General features: G+C 37.9%; 1 pseudogene; it reads right to left on the reverse strand.

Moving 5' to 3' along the window:
- Positions 1–297: 297 nt before the first annotated feature.
- On the reverse strand, positions 298–8,037 carry LOC131605176 (tropinone reductase homolog At1g07440-like; annotated as a pseudogene).
- Between the last annotated feature and the right edge of the window lie 3,504 nt (positions 8,038–11,541).

Consider the following 11,541-nt stretch of genomic DNA (forward strand, 5'->3'; position numbering starts at 1 on the left):
TTTTCCTACACAAACAATGCAACTTTGATTGGAATTTTCACCCGTCCAAATGATAATACAAAAATTGGTAATATTTGTTTATTGTTAACAATAACATAAATATTACTACTACAATTGAGTTTGACTAATTAACTCAATTTAACACTTTTTATAAACTTTTCTTGAAAACTGATTGAAATAAAATGAAAACATGACTTGTATGCAAGTTTACCAATAAACACCAACATAAAAGTTTATGTTACTTGCCTAAGTTATAAAATTTTTCAACAAAAGTGTTGTTTGTATAAGCCAGGCTTATTATATAAGGAGACAATTAACAGTTAATCCTCCATCAATACAAATGGTCTGTCCTATTATAAAAGAGGCAGCCGGTAAGCATAGGAATGCCACCAAAGAAGACACCTCATCTGGTTCTCCAAATCATCCAAGAGGGGTTCTTGAAGTAAAACCATTAAGAAGTTTTTCATCTTTTAAGTGCTGAAGGAATCACGATCGAATTCATTTTTAATCATAATCAATTAATTAAACATCAACTTTTGTAAACACAAAATCAAAGATAGAAAATTACTTCTTCACCGAGAGGGGTTCTGATTGGTCCCGGTGCAACACAATTAGTCCTTATGTTGTCATTAGCCTATTCACATACCAATTTTTTGGTGAGTTGGTTTATTGTAGCTGCATTTTTAATTCAATTACATAACTTATATTAAAATTAACATTTACAGTGTCAATAAATAAATCAATTGATTAACACTATATGAAATGGTTACCTTTTGCTGCACTATAGATGGTTCCTACATTTAGTGATGTTACACTACCAATTGAAGATATGAAAACAATACTTGCAGACTGTGATGCTTTAAGGAGTGGATGTGCAAGCTGGCTTATGTGAAAAGCAAATTCAAGATTGGTATTCAACAGAAATGAAAAATCTTGTTCTGTAATATCCAGTGTCTGTTTGTATATATTTATTCCCACGTTGTTCACCTAAATTCCACACATTAAATTGTATTCATAATCTAACAAACCAAAAACTATATAAACATAAATGACAAGTTTCCAACAACAAATTTTGTATGTGTGTCTTATAAGATCGGTTTGTTTTAGGTTTTTTGAAAAATTCTTCTTATTATTATTGTTAGATTTTTTTATTTTTTAAAAAGTGTATAAAAAATTAAAAAAATTAAATTCAAATCATTTTTAATAAAATACTATTTTAAATATTTCATCATTTTACTATAAGTTTTTTAATATCAAAATTTTAAAATATCAATTTGAAGTTATTTTAATTGCATTTCATAAAAATTATTTTAAGGCATTGTTATATAAAAATTACGGAAAAAAATTTAAATAACCAAGTTTAATAAAAAAAAAAAACCAAAATAACCATGTTTTCGGGGTATTTACCAAACTGTCTAGGTTTGGGATACCAGACAGTTGGATGCGCCAAATGGTCTGGCGCATAAGTACTGAATTTGGGTGCATACGCCAAACCATTTGGCTAACACTTAAATTAGAAATGTTTGCGCCAAATGGAATGGCGCATTAGTTTAGGGTTTTTCCCTAATAGCCAAACCATTTGGCGCATTAGGGTTCTCCCTTTTTTTTTCAATTTTTTTTTATTTTCTAAAGTGTTTATATATTTTTTTTTCAATTTTTTTTATTTGCTAAAGTGTTTATATATTATTTTTCAAATTATTTTTTTAGATTTTATAATTTAATGCACAAAACGTAAATTGGCATTTGATAATCGGAAACGAAACATCGGTTACAATTGATTAAAGAAACGATACATCGACAATAATTGACTAAAGAAAACACAACAAAATGCTTAATGGCGTCCATCACCAAGATAGCCATCTGTTCCGCACGACGGTCTTGTTATCACACGTTTACCGCGACCGTTGATGCCGCCGCGAAGCCTAGCACCACCCCTACCCTTCGTGCTTCTTGCTGGGTCTGTGTCACTGGGCCTGGAAGTGGGTTGTTTCGTGGGTCGCTGTCTATGAATTCGTCCACGCCACCATAATTTTCCGGAAAACGGCTGTTGTAAAGTCGGTTACCCATCCCCTCATAAGTGTTAAGTCGGGGTGGTGGAGTGGGCAGGGGAAAGACTTCAGGTTCGTAGCATCCAGCAGCACTAGAACTACCTTGATTAAAGCCAAATTGGTTCGACGGTGTTGCATAGCCAGAAGGGGTGCCACGGTGAGAGGATTCTTCATGAGGACCATCGTCGGGACTTAGATGTAGGCTTGACGAATCGGGCGTAAGGTTTTGGCCGAACGACCTTGCGGACCCTGTGTAACCTGCAAAGCCAAGTGGTTGTGATTGGGTCCGATACTGGCTACCGGAATGGTGTTGGTCTTCAGCTTCTTGAAAAGGTTGAGACTGTGATTGGAACAGATTTGGTTGCCGGTAGTTGCGGGCAGAACGGGACGGAGTGGAGAACAGATTTTGTTGTTGGTCGGTGTACTGATTTTGTTCTGGTTCTCATAGTAGTTGTTGCTGTTGCAGTTGTCGTTGTTGTAGTTGTTGCCGTTGTTATTGCCGTTGTTGTAGTAGTAGTTGTTGTTGTTGTTGTTCCTCTTCGGGTTGTTGTTGGGGTAGGATGTAGTTCTGAGCACGGGGGTCTATTAAGTAGAACGGATCTGCAATAAACAAGTTTGGGGTTGTAACCGTACGATACCAACTCATGTACTCGGAGGACGGTTTCATCTCATGATCACTGACGGGGAAGTTGAGGACATATTGGCGACGGTCCTTCCACATCTGGCGGTGATCGGGTGCGAAATCCTTCCAGTTTTGGTGAGTCCACTAATGGTTGACTCGTCTGAGGTGCCACACTCCCAAGTCAACTGGAGCGTTGGGTATACCTTGACGCATTCCGAACTGTAGCATGACCCGGTCACTATGATGCATTTCGATGATGTTGTACCGGATCAGGCAACATCTTGTAGTCCAAATTTCTGCATCTACAGCTCTAGGCTCATGGTCGCAATTGAGATATGGTCTCCATATAAACTGCATGCATAAGATTTATACATTATTTCGGGCAAGTATTTATAAAAAAGACATATATAAAAGAGCAAAAGATTAGAGTTAATACTTGATGGGGTCCTAGGTGATCAATCAGCTAGCGGTACATTGTGATATTTGACCGCGGATTTAGTGTGAAGTCCATTTTTTTCACGCAAAATCTACAACGTAAATTAAATGATTTAGTTAGAGTTGAGTAAATCATAATCCACTAATTGTGCATGAAAAATATGGTATATTAAAAACTTACCTCAGTGCATACGGAAAGGTCCAACTACCATTGTTAATCGGGGCCATTATGGGCATCCTCCACCACCCCCACACCTGCACCAACAGAGTGCATCCATAGAATGTGCAAGAATCATATTTTGAGCTCTTGCACAGGGATTGGTACACCGTAGCCAGCACTGCAGACCCCCATCTATATAGACCAACTCTAGTAAAATCCATTAATAAACGAAGATACATAAAATTAACAATGTTACCAGTACTATCTGGAAACAAAACGTTTCCAATTAGCAAGAGTAGGTAGCACCTGGTTTTCTGAAGTATGGTCTCTTGGGGAGACGCATCATCCAACCAAAAATTATCATTATAAATCCTTAACCTCTTAAGATTAACACCCTGTCCCCTAGCTCCAACTCGTCCCTCTATCAAGTCTATGCCAATTTCCAGAAAGCATAGTGAATTTGCCTGCATTACACGGCCATTAATTGCCTTCCCGTCAACTGGAAGGCCTAGTAACATATGAACATCCTCCAGGGTAATGGTGCACTCCCTTGTTGGAAGATGGAAAGTGTATGTCTCCGGCCTCCAGTGTTCTAGCAACGCCAGAACAAATTTGTGATCAATAGAAGACTCAGTGATGGTGCTAATCGGTCTGAAACCAGCAACGTCCAAGTAGGGTCTTATGCGGTCGTCCGGAGCGATGGTCGAGTGACTACGAGTCCGGAAACGGGTGGCGTCCTGAAAATAATTATGGATGCATAAGTAATCAGTTATTTCATCACAGACAGGTGCATGTTATTAACGTAATAGTAAAATACTTACATAGGCTGCGATGTTCTCGGGGGTTCCTCGACACGTATCACCCATTGTTAAGAAAGACATGGTTGAGCACTGGAAATATGGAATTTGAAAGCAAAACGATTAATGTGAGAGTAGATGAGTGAATGTGGTGAGAAATCTGCAGAGGCCATGGTAGTATATATATTGATGAGGCTTAAACGGTAACAAGCTGCATGCTGGACATGTCAACACATTCAAAGTTGCTAGGTGTTGCTTGTGCAGAAGTGGTTGGCATGCATGCAATTAACTTTCAGTGACATGCATGCAGAGCAGAACTAGGTGCCAGATAGGGTTGCATGCATGCAGTATTAGGAGGAATCGTTTCAGGAATCTTTTTAGGAATCGTTTCAGGAATCGTTTCAGACGCATGCTAGGTTGCAGGAATCGTTTCGGACACATGCGAAAGATTGAAATTATTAAGACGTTAACAGATGGGGACCATGTGGGGGACCACATACTATACATATGCGCCAAAAGAAATGGCAAAATTTTTTCAAAATTCCTTCTAATGCGCCATTCCATTTGGCGCATTAGTACACACCCTTTCTTTTTTTTTTGAAAGTCAGGGTTTACATTTTTTCTTGTAGAGGAAACCCTAATTGTGCTATAGACCTTAAGCAAGGCGTCCGTCCCTCTATAAATTAGGGTTTCTTGTGTGCATAAGACTACACACACGAAAAAATGAGATCTCGAATAAGGCCGGATGGCACGCACCGGACCTCTGAGCCTCCACCACCTGTGAGGCGGTTCGACTATCAACTGGACTATCGTCGACGGAACGGGCACGTCATTTTCTCCCCCGTCAAACCTCCCATGCAGTTTATGTTTTGTAATATCCATTCCATGGACCAACTTAAGAGAACCATCCTGAGGTTTTTGGACGGGGAGTACAGTCCCGGCGAAGAAATCAGATCGATCAAGAGGCTTAGAACAAGGAGTGGTGTTTTTCTTGAAAGACAGCGTTGGTGGGAGACTATGGAAGACGACATTTAATGCACTCGGATGATGGAGGATAGAAAAGACATTGTTTTAACCGTTGTAATATCCTAGATGCCGTAGTTTATTTATCATTTCTGTAACTTTTGTACCGTTCAATCAAATGCTCTTAGCATATTTCAATGAAATGATATTTTATCGATAAAAAGTTGCCAATGAGTATTTAAGTTATTAATAATTAACAAAAATATTTCCCGCCATATTTACCCGCTAAAAAAAATCTGCCACAAGTGGTCTGCTCTTCTATAAATAGAGGTGTGTGTGTGGAGTTGAAGTATTAACTCTTTTTTCTTCTTACTGCAAACACTTAAAAATGAATTCAGTTTGGGCTGTAGTCTTTTTTGAGGAAGGTAGCCACATGCGGGTTTGCCTGAACCCTCATTGGGATTTCAATAGAATTGTTAGAGCCATCAACACCGGGTTTCATCAACTGGATGGTCCAACCAGGAAAGTTAAACAGATAGATTATCGTTGTCCATACATTACGTTGACGGATAATAACCCAGAAGGCACGTACATGTATTATTGGGATCGTGTGAAAGACGATGTGGACGTGGATCTAATGTTTTGGACACACAGTGGAGAAGTTAACCGAGGCGTTGAAAATCCACTTGTTCTTGCAGTGATACTTGAGTATGTCGCGTGAAAAATCGAGATGAGACACCGGATGCCTTCTCTGGGCTCGGGCTCAAGAAAATGATTTTTGTTTTTTGTCACGACCAAACTTTTTATTGTTTCCAAAATAGGAAAAGGGAAAAAGTTGCACAAACCTTAAAAGATATGCAATGCAAATAATACAAAATTAAAAGCAATGCAAAAAAGGGGGAGAGATTCCGGGTAAGAGGGTTGGTTATACGAAGGGAAGGTATTAGCACCCAACGTATCTATAATACTCTATAGGTTTCTTTGTTATGTTTGTCTGTTTATTTCTTTCTATGCTATGAAGGATAGAAAAACACTTAGAAAGGGGGGATTGAATAAGTGTGACTTTAAATCTTGAGCGATAAAAATAAATTGCACAATTATTTTTATCCTGGTTCACTGTTAACGAAGCTACTCCAGTCCACCCCCGCAGAGATGATTTACCTCAACCTGAGGATTTAATCCACTAATCGCACGGATTACAATGGTTTTCCACTTAGTCCACGACTAAGTCTTCTAGAGTATTCTGATCACAACTTGATCACTCCAGGAACAACTGCTTAGACAACTTCTAAGACTTTTCTAGAGTCTACTGATCAACCTGATCACTCTAGTTACAAACTGCTCAGCCAACTGCTAAGACTTCCTAGAGTATACTGATCACACGATCACTCTAGTTCCTTACAACTTAATGTAATCTATTCAAGAGTTTACAAATGCTTCTTAAAAGCTATAATCACAAACTGTGATATTTCTCTTAACGTTTAAGCTTAATCTCACTAAGATATTACAACAGCAATGTAGTGAGCTTTGATGAAGATGAAGATTCTGAGTTTAGATTTGAACAGCGTTTCAGCAAGTTTGATATGAGATGTTTTGGTGCAGAATCGTTAACCTTGCTTCTCATCAGAACTTCATATTTATAGGCGTTGAGAAGATGACCGTTGAGTGCATTTAATGCTTTGCGTGTTCCGTACAGCATTGCATTTAATGTTATACGCTTTTGTCAACTACCTCGAGCCTTGTTCACGCTGTGTCTACTGACGTTGCCTTTAGTAGCTTTAACGTTCCTTTTGTCAGTCAGCGTAGACTGCCACCTGTACTTCCTTCTGATCTGATGTTTGTGAATACGACGTTTGAATATCATCAGAGTCAAACAGCTTGGTGCATAGCATCTTCTGATCTTCTGACCTTGAAGTGCTTCTGTTGCGTGATACCATCTTCTGATCTTCAGTGCTTCTGATCTCATGTTCTTCTGATGCTTCCATAGACCCATGTTCTGATTCTGCTTCGACCATCTTCTGATGTCTTGCCAGACCATGTTCTGATGTTGCATGCTGAACCATTTGAGACACAACTTCTGAGCGCTGAATTATGCGTACTCTTTATATATTTCCTGAAAGGGAAATTGCATTGGATTAGAGTACCATATTATCTTAAGCAAAATTCATATTATTGTTATCATCAAAACTAAGATAATTGATAAGAACAAATCTTGTTCTAACAATCTCCCCCTTTTTGATGATGACAAAAACATATATAAATGATATGAATTTGCGATCAGAAAGAGTAGACGGCAAAAGACAAATTACACAGCTATAGCATAAGCATATGAATATGTCTCCCCCTGAGATTAACAATCTCCCCCTGAGATAAATAATCTCCCCCTGAAATAAATACTCGAAGAACTTTGATAAAAGACTTCCCTGATTATTTCGGTAGAGACGATCATATAAGCTTCTGCCTTCAGAGAATTCATAGCTTCTGACTTCTGCTTCCATTGGACAGCTTCAGAACTTGAATTTCTTTAGATCCTTAGAACACTCACAGCTTCTGATTCCTGCTTCCATCGTGGACAGCTTCAGAACTTGAATTTCTTTGATCTTCAGAACATTCACAGCTTCTGATTTCTGCTTCCCTCGGATAGCTTCAGAACTTGAGTTTTCTTGATCTTTTAGAACATTCACATCTTCTGATTTCTGCTTCCCTCGGATAGCTTCAGAACTTTGAATGTCTACCAATCATCACTTCATGCTAGATTTGTATCAGAACATTGTTGAATGTACCAGAGCATCATCAGAGCATCTCTACATCCTGAAATGTTACAGAACAAAAACTAAACGACAAAAGTCAGCATGAACGAGTTAGAACATAAAATGTATGTTTGAACACATTATATGTATCAGAGCCATATAGGCTGAAATAATGTATCAGAGCAAATAATGTATCAGAGCCATAACATTATATGTATCAGAGCAAATAGAATTTTGTCAGAACAGGATAGACAATGATATTCAAATTCTATTATCAGTGCTTCTGATTCATTCTTCTTTCTTGCTTCTGATCTCTGAAGCTTGACAGCACTCAGCTTGCTTCAGTTTCCAAGAGCTTATTCCTTTTACAGAATAACGCTTCTTATGGTTTTGCTTCTAGTGTTTGCTTTGAAGATTCACTTCACTTCTCTGTACCTGCAAAACACTTAAACCATGTAGAACTTGCAGTTCTTGTTAGTGAATGTGTGGGAGCCTTTACCCAGCAACTGATAGATTAATCAAATCATTTATCATTTATCTTTCTCCCCCTTTTTGTCATAACATCAAAAAGAATATTTAAAAAGATTCAGATGTATAAAACGACAAATAGAATCACTGGAATGTAAAACACAAAGAAACTTTTCATTGATAATCAAAAAGGTTTACAAGAAATTCCTATGTTTAACAAGCAGAAGCAACAAGGAAAAGAAAACTACAAAGACGAAATCCTAGGACCCTAGCTAAGACAACGTCTGTGCCAGCATGCCATGAAGGAGTGAAACGCTTCATTGACTGCTTCTCGGGCTTTCAGGCGAGGAGTCAGGGAGACTTGGTTCTGATGCAGATCTTCCACCATCTTTACCTGAGACAGCATTCCCAGCAGGTGAAGATGAAGAGATTTCTTCAGAAGAGACTAAGGGAGAGGAACGGTTAGATGAAGAGGAAGCTGAGTCTTGAAGGTCGAAAGATGAGGAAGAAGATGGAGATGATGGAGGGCTTTCACCAGGAGGATGAAACACTCGTCTAGAATAATTTCCAGACAACATTGCTTCGAATGGATTCACCTTGAGAGGATCATAGGTGATTTTGATCTTTTTGGGTTTGGAAGGTGATGTTTCAACAGCTTTTCTTTTGTTGTTTTGATCATTTTCATTATTTCCTGGGTTTGATGAAGAGTTCATGATGGTTTTGCAGAAAAATGAACAAGTAGGGTTTGATATGGAAGAGAGAGAGAGAGAAGAAAAAAATAGAGAAAGATGAGAGGGAAAGAGAAGAGTTTGAAGAGTATTTAAAAAGAAATAAAATGAAACGAATGATGACTAGCATTTAATGTTACGTGACGTGAGGAGAGATAATAAAGACAAATGAAGTGACTAGCACAGTTACCTATGGTCGGCGTCCCTTCAACTGCACGCACGCTTATCCATGAATAGTAACGACAGGTTTACCATCCCGAGATAAAACGTAACAGCTGTTTTGCTTTAAAAGAGGTTCTGAATCAACTTAGACAATGAAACGTTAGTAATAACCGAATCATGATTTCTAAACGATTTCAATCAGAACTTCTGAAAAAAAAATTATTTTTATTTCAGAAGATATTCATACATGAGAACTTCTCATCTTCTCATTCTGGGCATAAATCCATACTGATGTTCTTCAGAATGAACTTAAACCTATCTTCAGCCAGGGGTTTTGTAAAGATGTCAGCCCATTGATGGTCTGTATCAACAAAGTTTAAAGATATAATACCCTTCTGAACATAGTCCCTTATGAAATGATGTTTAATCTCAATATGTTTAGCTTTTGAATGAAGAATAGGATTCTTAGATAAACATATAGCAGAAGTATTATCACAGAATATAGGAATGTTACTCTCAAATATCTGATAATCTTCTAACTGACTCTTCATCCAGAGCATCTGTGTGCTACAACCAGCAGCAGCGACATATTCTGCTTCTGTTGTTGATAGAGCAATAGTTGCTTGCTTCTTGCTGTACCAGGAGATCAAATGACTTCCAAGAAATTGGCAACTTCCTGAAGTACTTTTTCTTTCAATTCTGTCTCCAGCATAATCAGCATCACAGAATCCTACTAAGTTGTATTCTTTAGAATTTCTGTAAACTAAGCCAACATTAGTAGTACCTTTCAGATACCTTAGAATTCTCTTAACAGCAGTTAAATGAGATTCTCTAGGATCTGATTGGAATCTAGCACACAAACAAACACTGAACAGAATGTCAGGTCTAGAAGCAGTCAGATATAGAAGAGATCCAATCATACCTCTGTATAACTTCTGATCTACCTTCTTACTTACCTCATCCTTACCTAGGATGCATGTTGGATGCATAGGAGTTTTGGCTTCTTTGCAGTTCAGAAGATTAAACTTCTTCAGAAGTTCCTTCACATACTTGGTTTGGTGAACATATGTTCCTTCTGATGTTTGATTTATTTGTATTCCAAGGAAATACTTGAGTTCTCCCATCATGCTCATTTCAAACTCAGCCTGCATAGACTTAGCAAACTCCTTTCCAAGTGTAGCATTAGATGTTCCAAAAATAATATCATCTACATATATTTGACAGATTAAAATATCCTTTTCAAAGGTTTTACAAAAGAGAGTAGTGTCCACTTTTCCTCTAGTGAAACCATTATCTAGAAGGAAAGAACTTAAGCGTTCATACCAAGCTCTGGGAGCTTGCTTCAATCCATACAATGATTTCTTTAGTTTAAAAACATGATTAGGAGACATAGAGTCTTCAAAACCAGGAGGTTGATGGACATAAACTTCTTCATCTATATAACCATTTAAGAAGGCACTCTTAACATCCATCTGATAGAGAGTGATGTTATGTTGAGTGGCAAAAGAAATTAATAGACGAATAGACTCTAACCTGGCCACTGGTGCAAAGGTTTCTGTATAGTCAATCCCTTCTTGCTGACTATAACCCTGAGCCACCAGTCTGGCTTTGTTCCTTACCACTTCACCTTTCTCACTGAGCTTGTTTCTGAAGACCCATTTTGTACCAATTATATTGAATCCATCTGGTCTAGGAACAAGATCCCAAACATCATTCCTTGTAAACTGATTCAGTTCTTCTTGCATAGCAATTATCCAGTCTGGATCTTCTAGAGCATGATCAACAGAAGTTGGCTCGATCAAAGATACAAGACCTAATTGACAGTCTGCATTGTTCTTAAGGAATGCTCTTGTTCTGATTGGATCATCCTTCTTTCCAAGAATGACATCTTCTGAATGACCAGAGATGAGTCTGGATGATCTTCTGACAGATGGTTCTTCAGAAATACTTAGATCCTCCAGAGAAGCTGATACTTGATCTTCAGATTCTTTGCTTCTGAGAAGCTCTGCTTCTGATGCATTGCTTCTTGGCTCAACAACTTCTGATATGTCAATATCATAACCTGCAAAATTATCAACCTGCTTTGGTTTTTCAGAACCAAGCTTATCATCAAACCTGATATTGATTGATTCTTCTACAACCAATGTTTCAGTATTGTATACTCTGTAGCCTTTTGAGCGTTCAGAATATCCAAGAAGAAAACACTTTTGAGCTTTGGAATCAAACTTACCAAGATGATCTTTAGTGTTCAGAATAAAGCATACACATCCAAAAGGATGGAAATATGAAATGTTGGGCTTTCTATTCTTCCACAATTCATAGGGAGTCTTATTTAGAATAGGTCTGATAGAGATTCTATTCTGAATATAGCATGCAGTGTTTATTGCTTCTGCCCAGAAATGCTTAGC

Source organism: Vicia villosa, linkage group LG5 (assembly GCF_029867415.1).
Source record: "Vicia villosa cultivar HV-30 ecotype Madison, WI linkage group LG5, Vvil1.0, whole genome shotgun sequence".
Taxonomy (NCBI): Eukaryota; Viridiplantae; Streptophyta; class Magnoliopsida; order Fabales; family Fabaceae; genus Vicia; species Vicia villosa.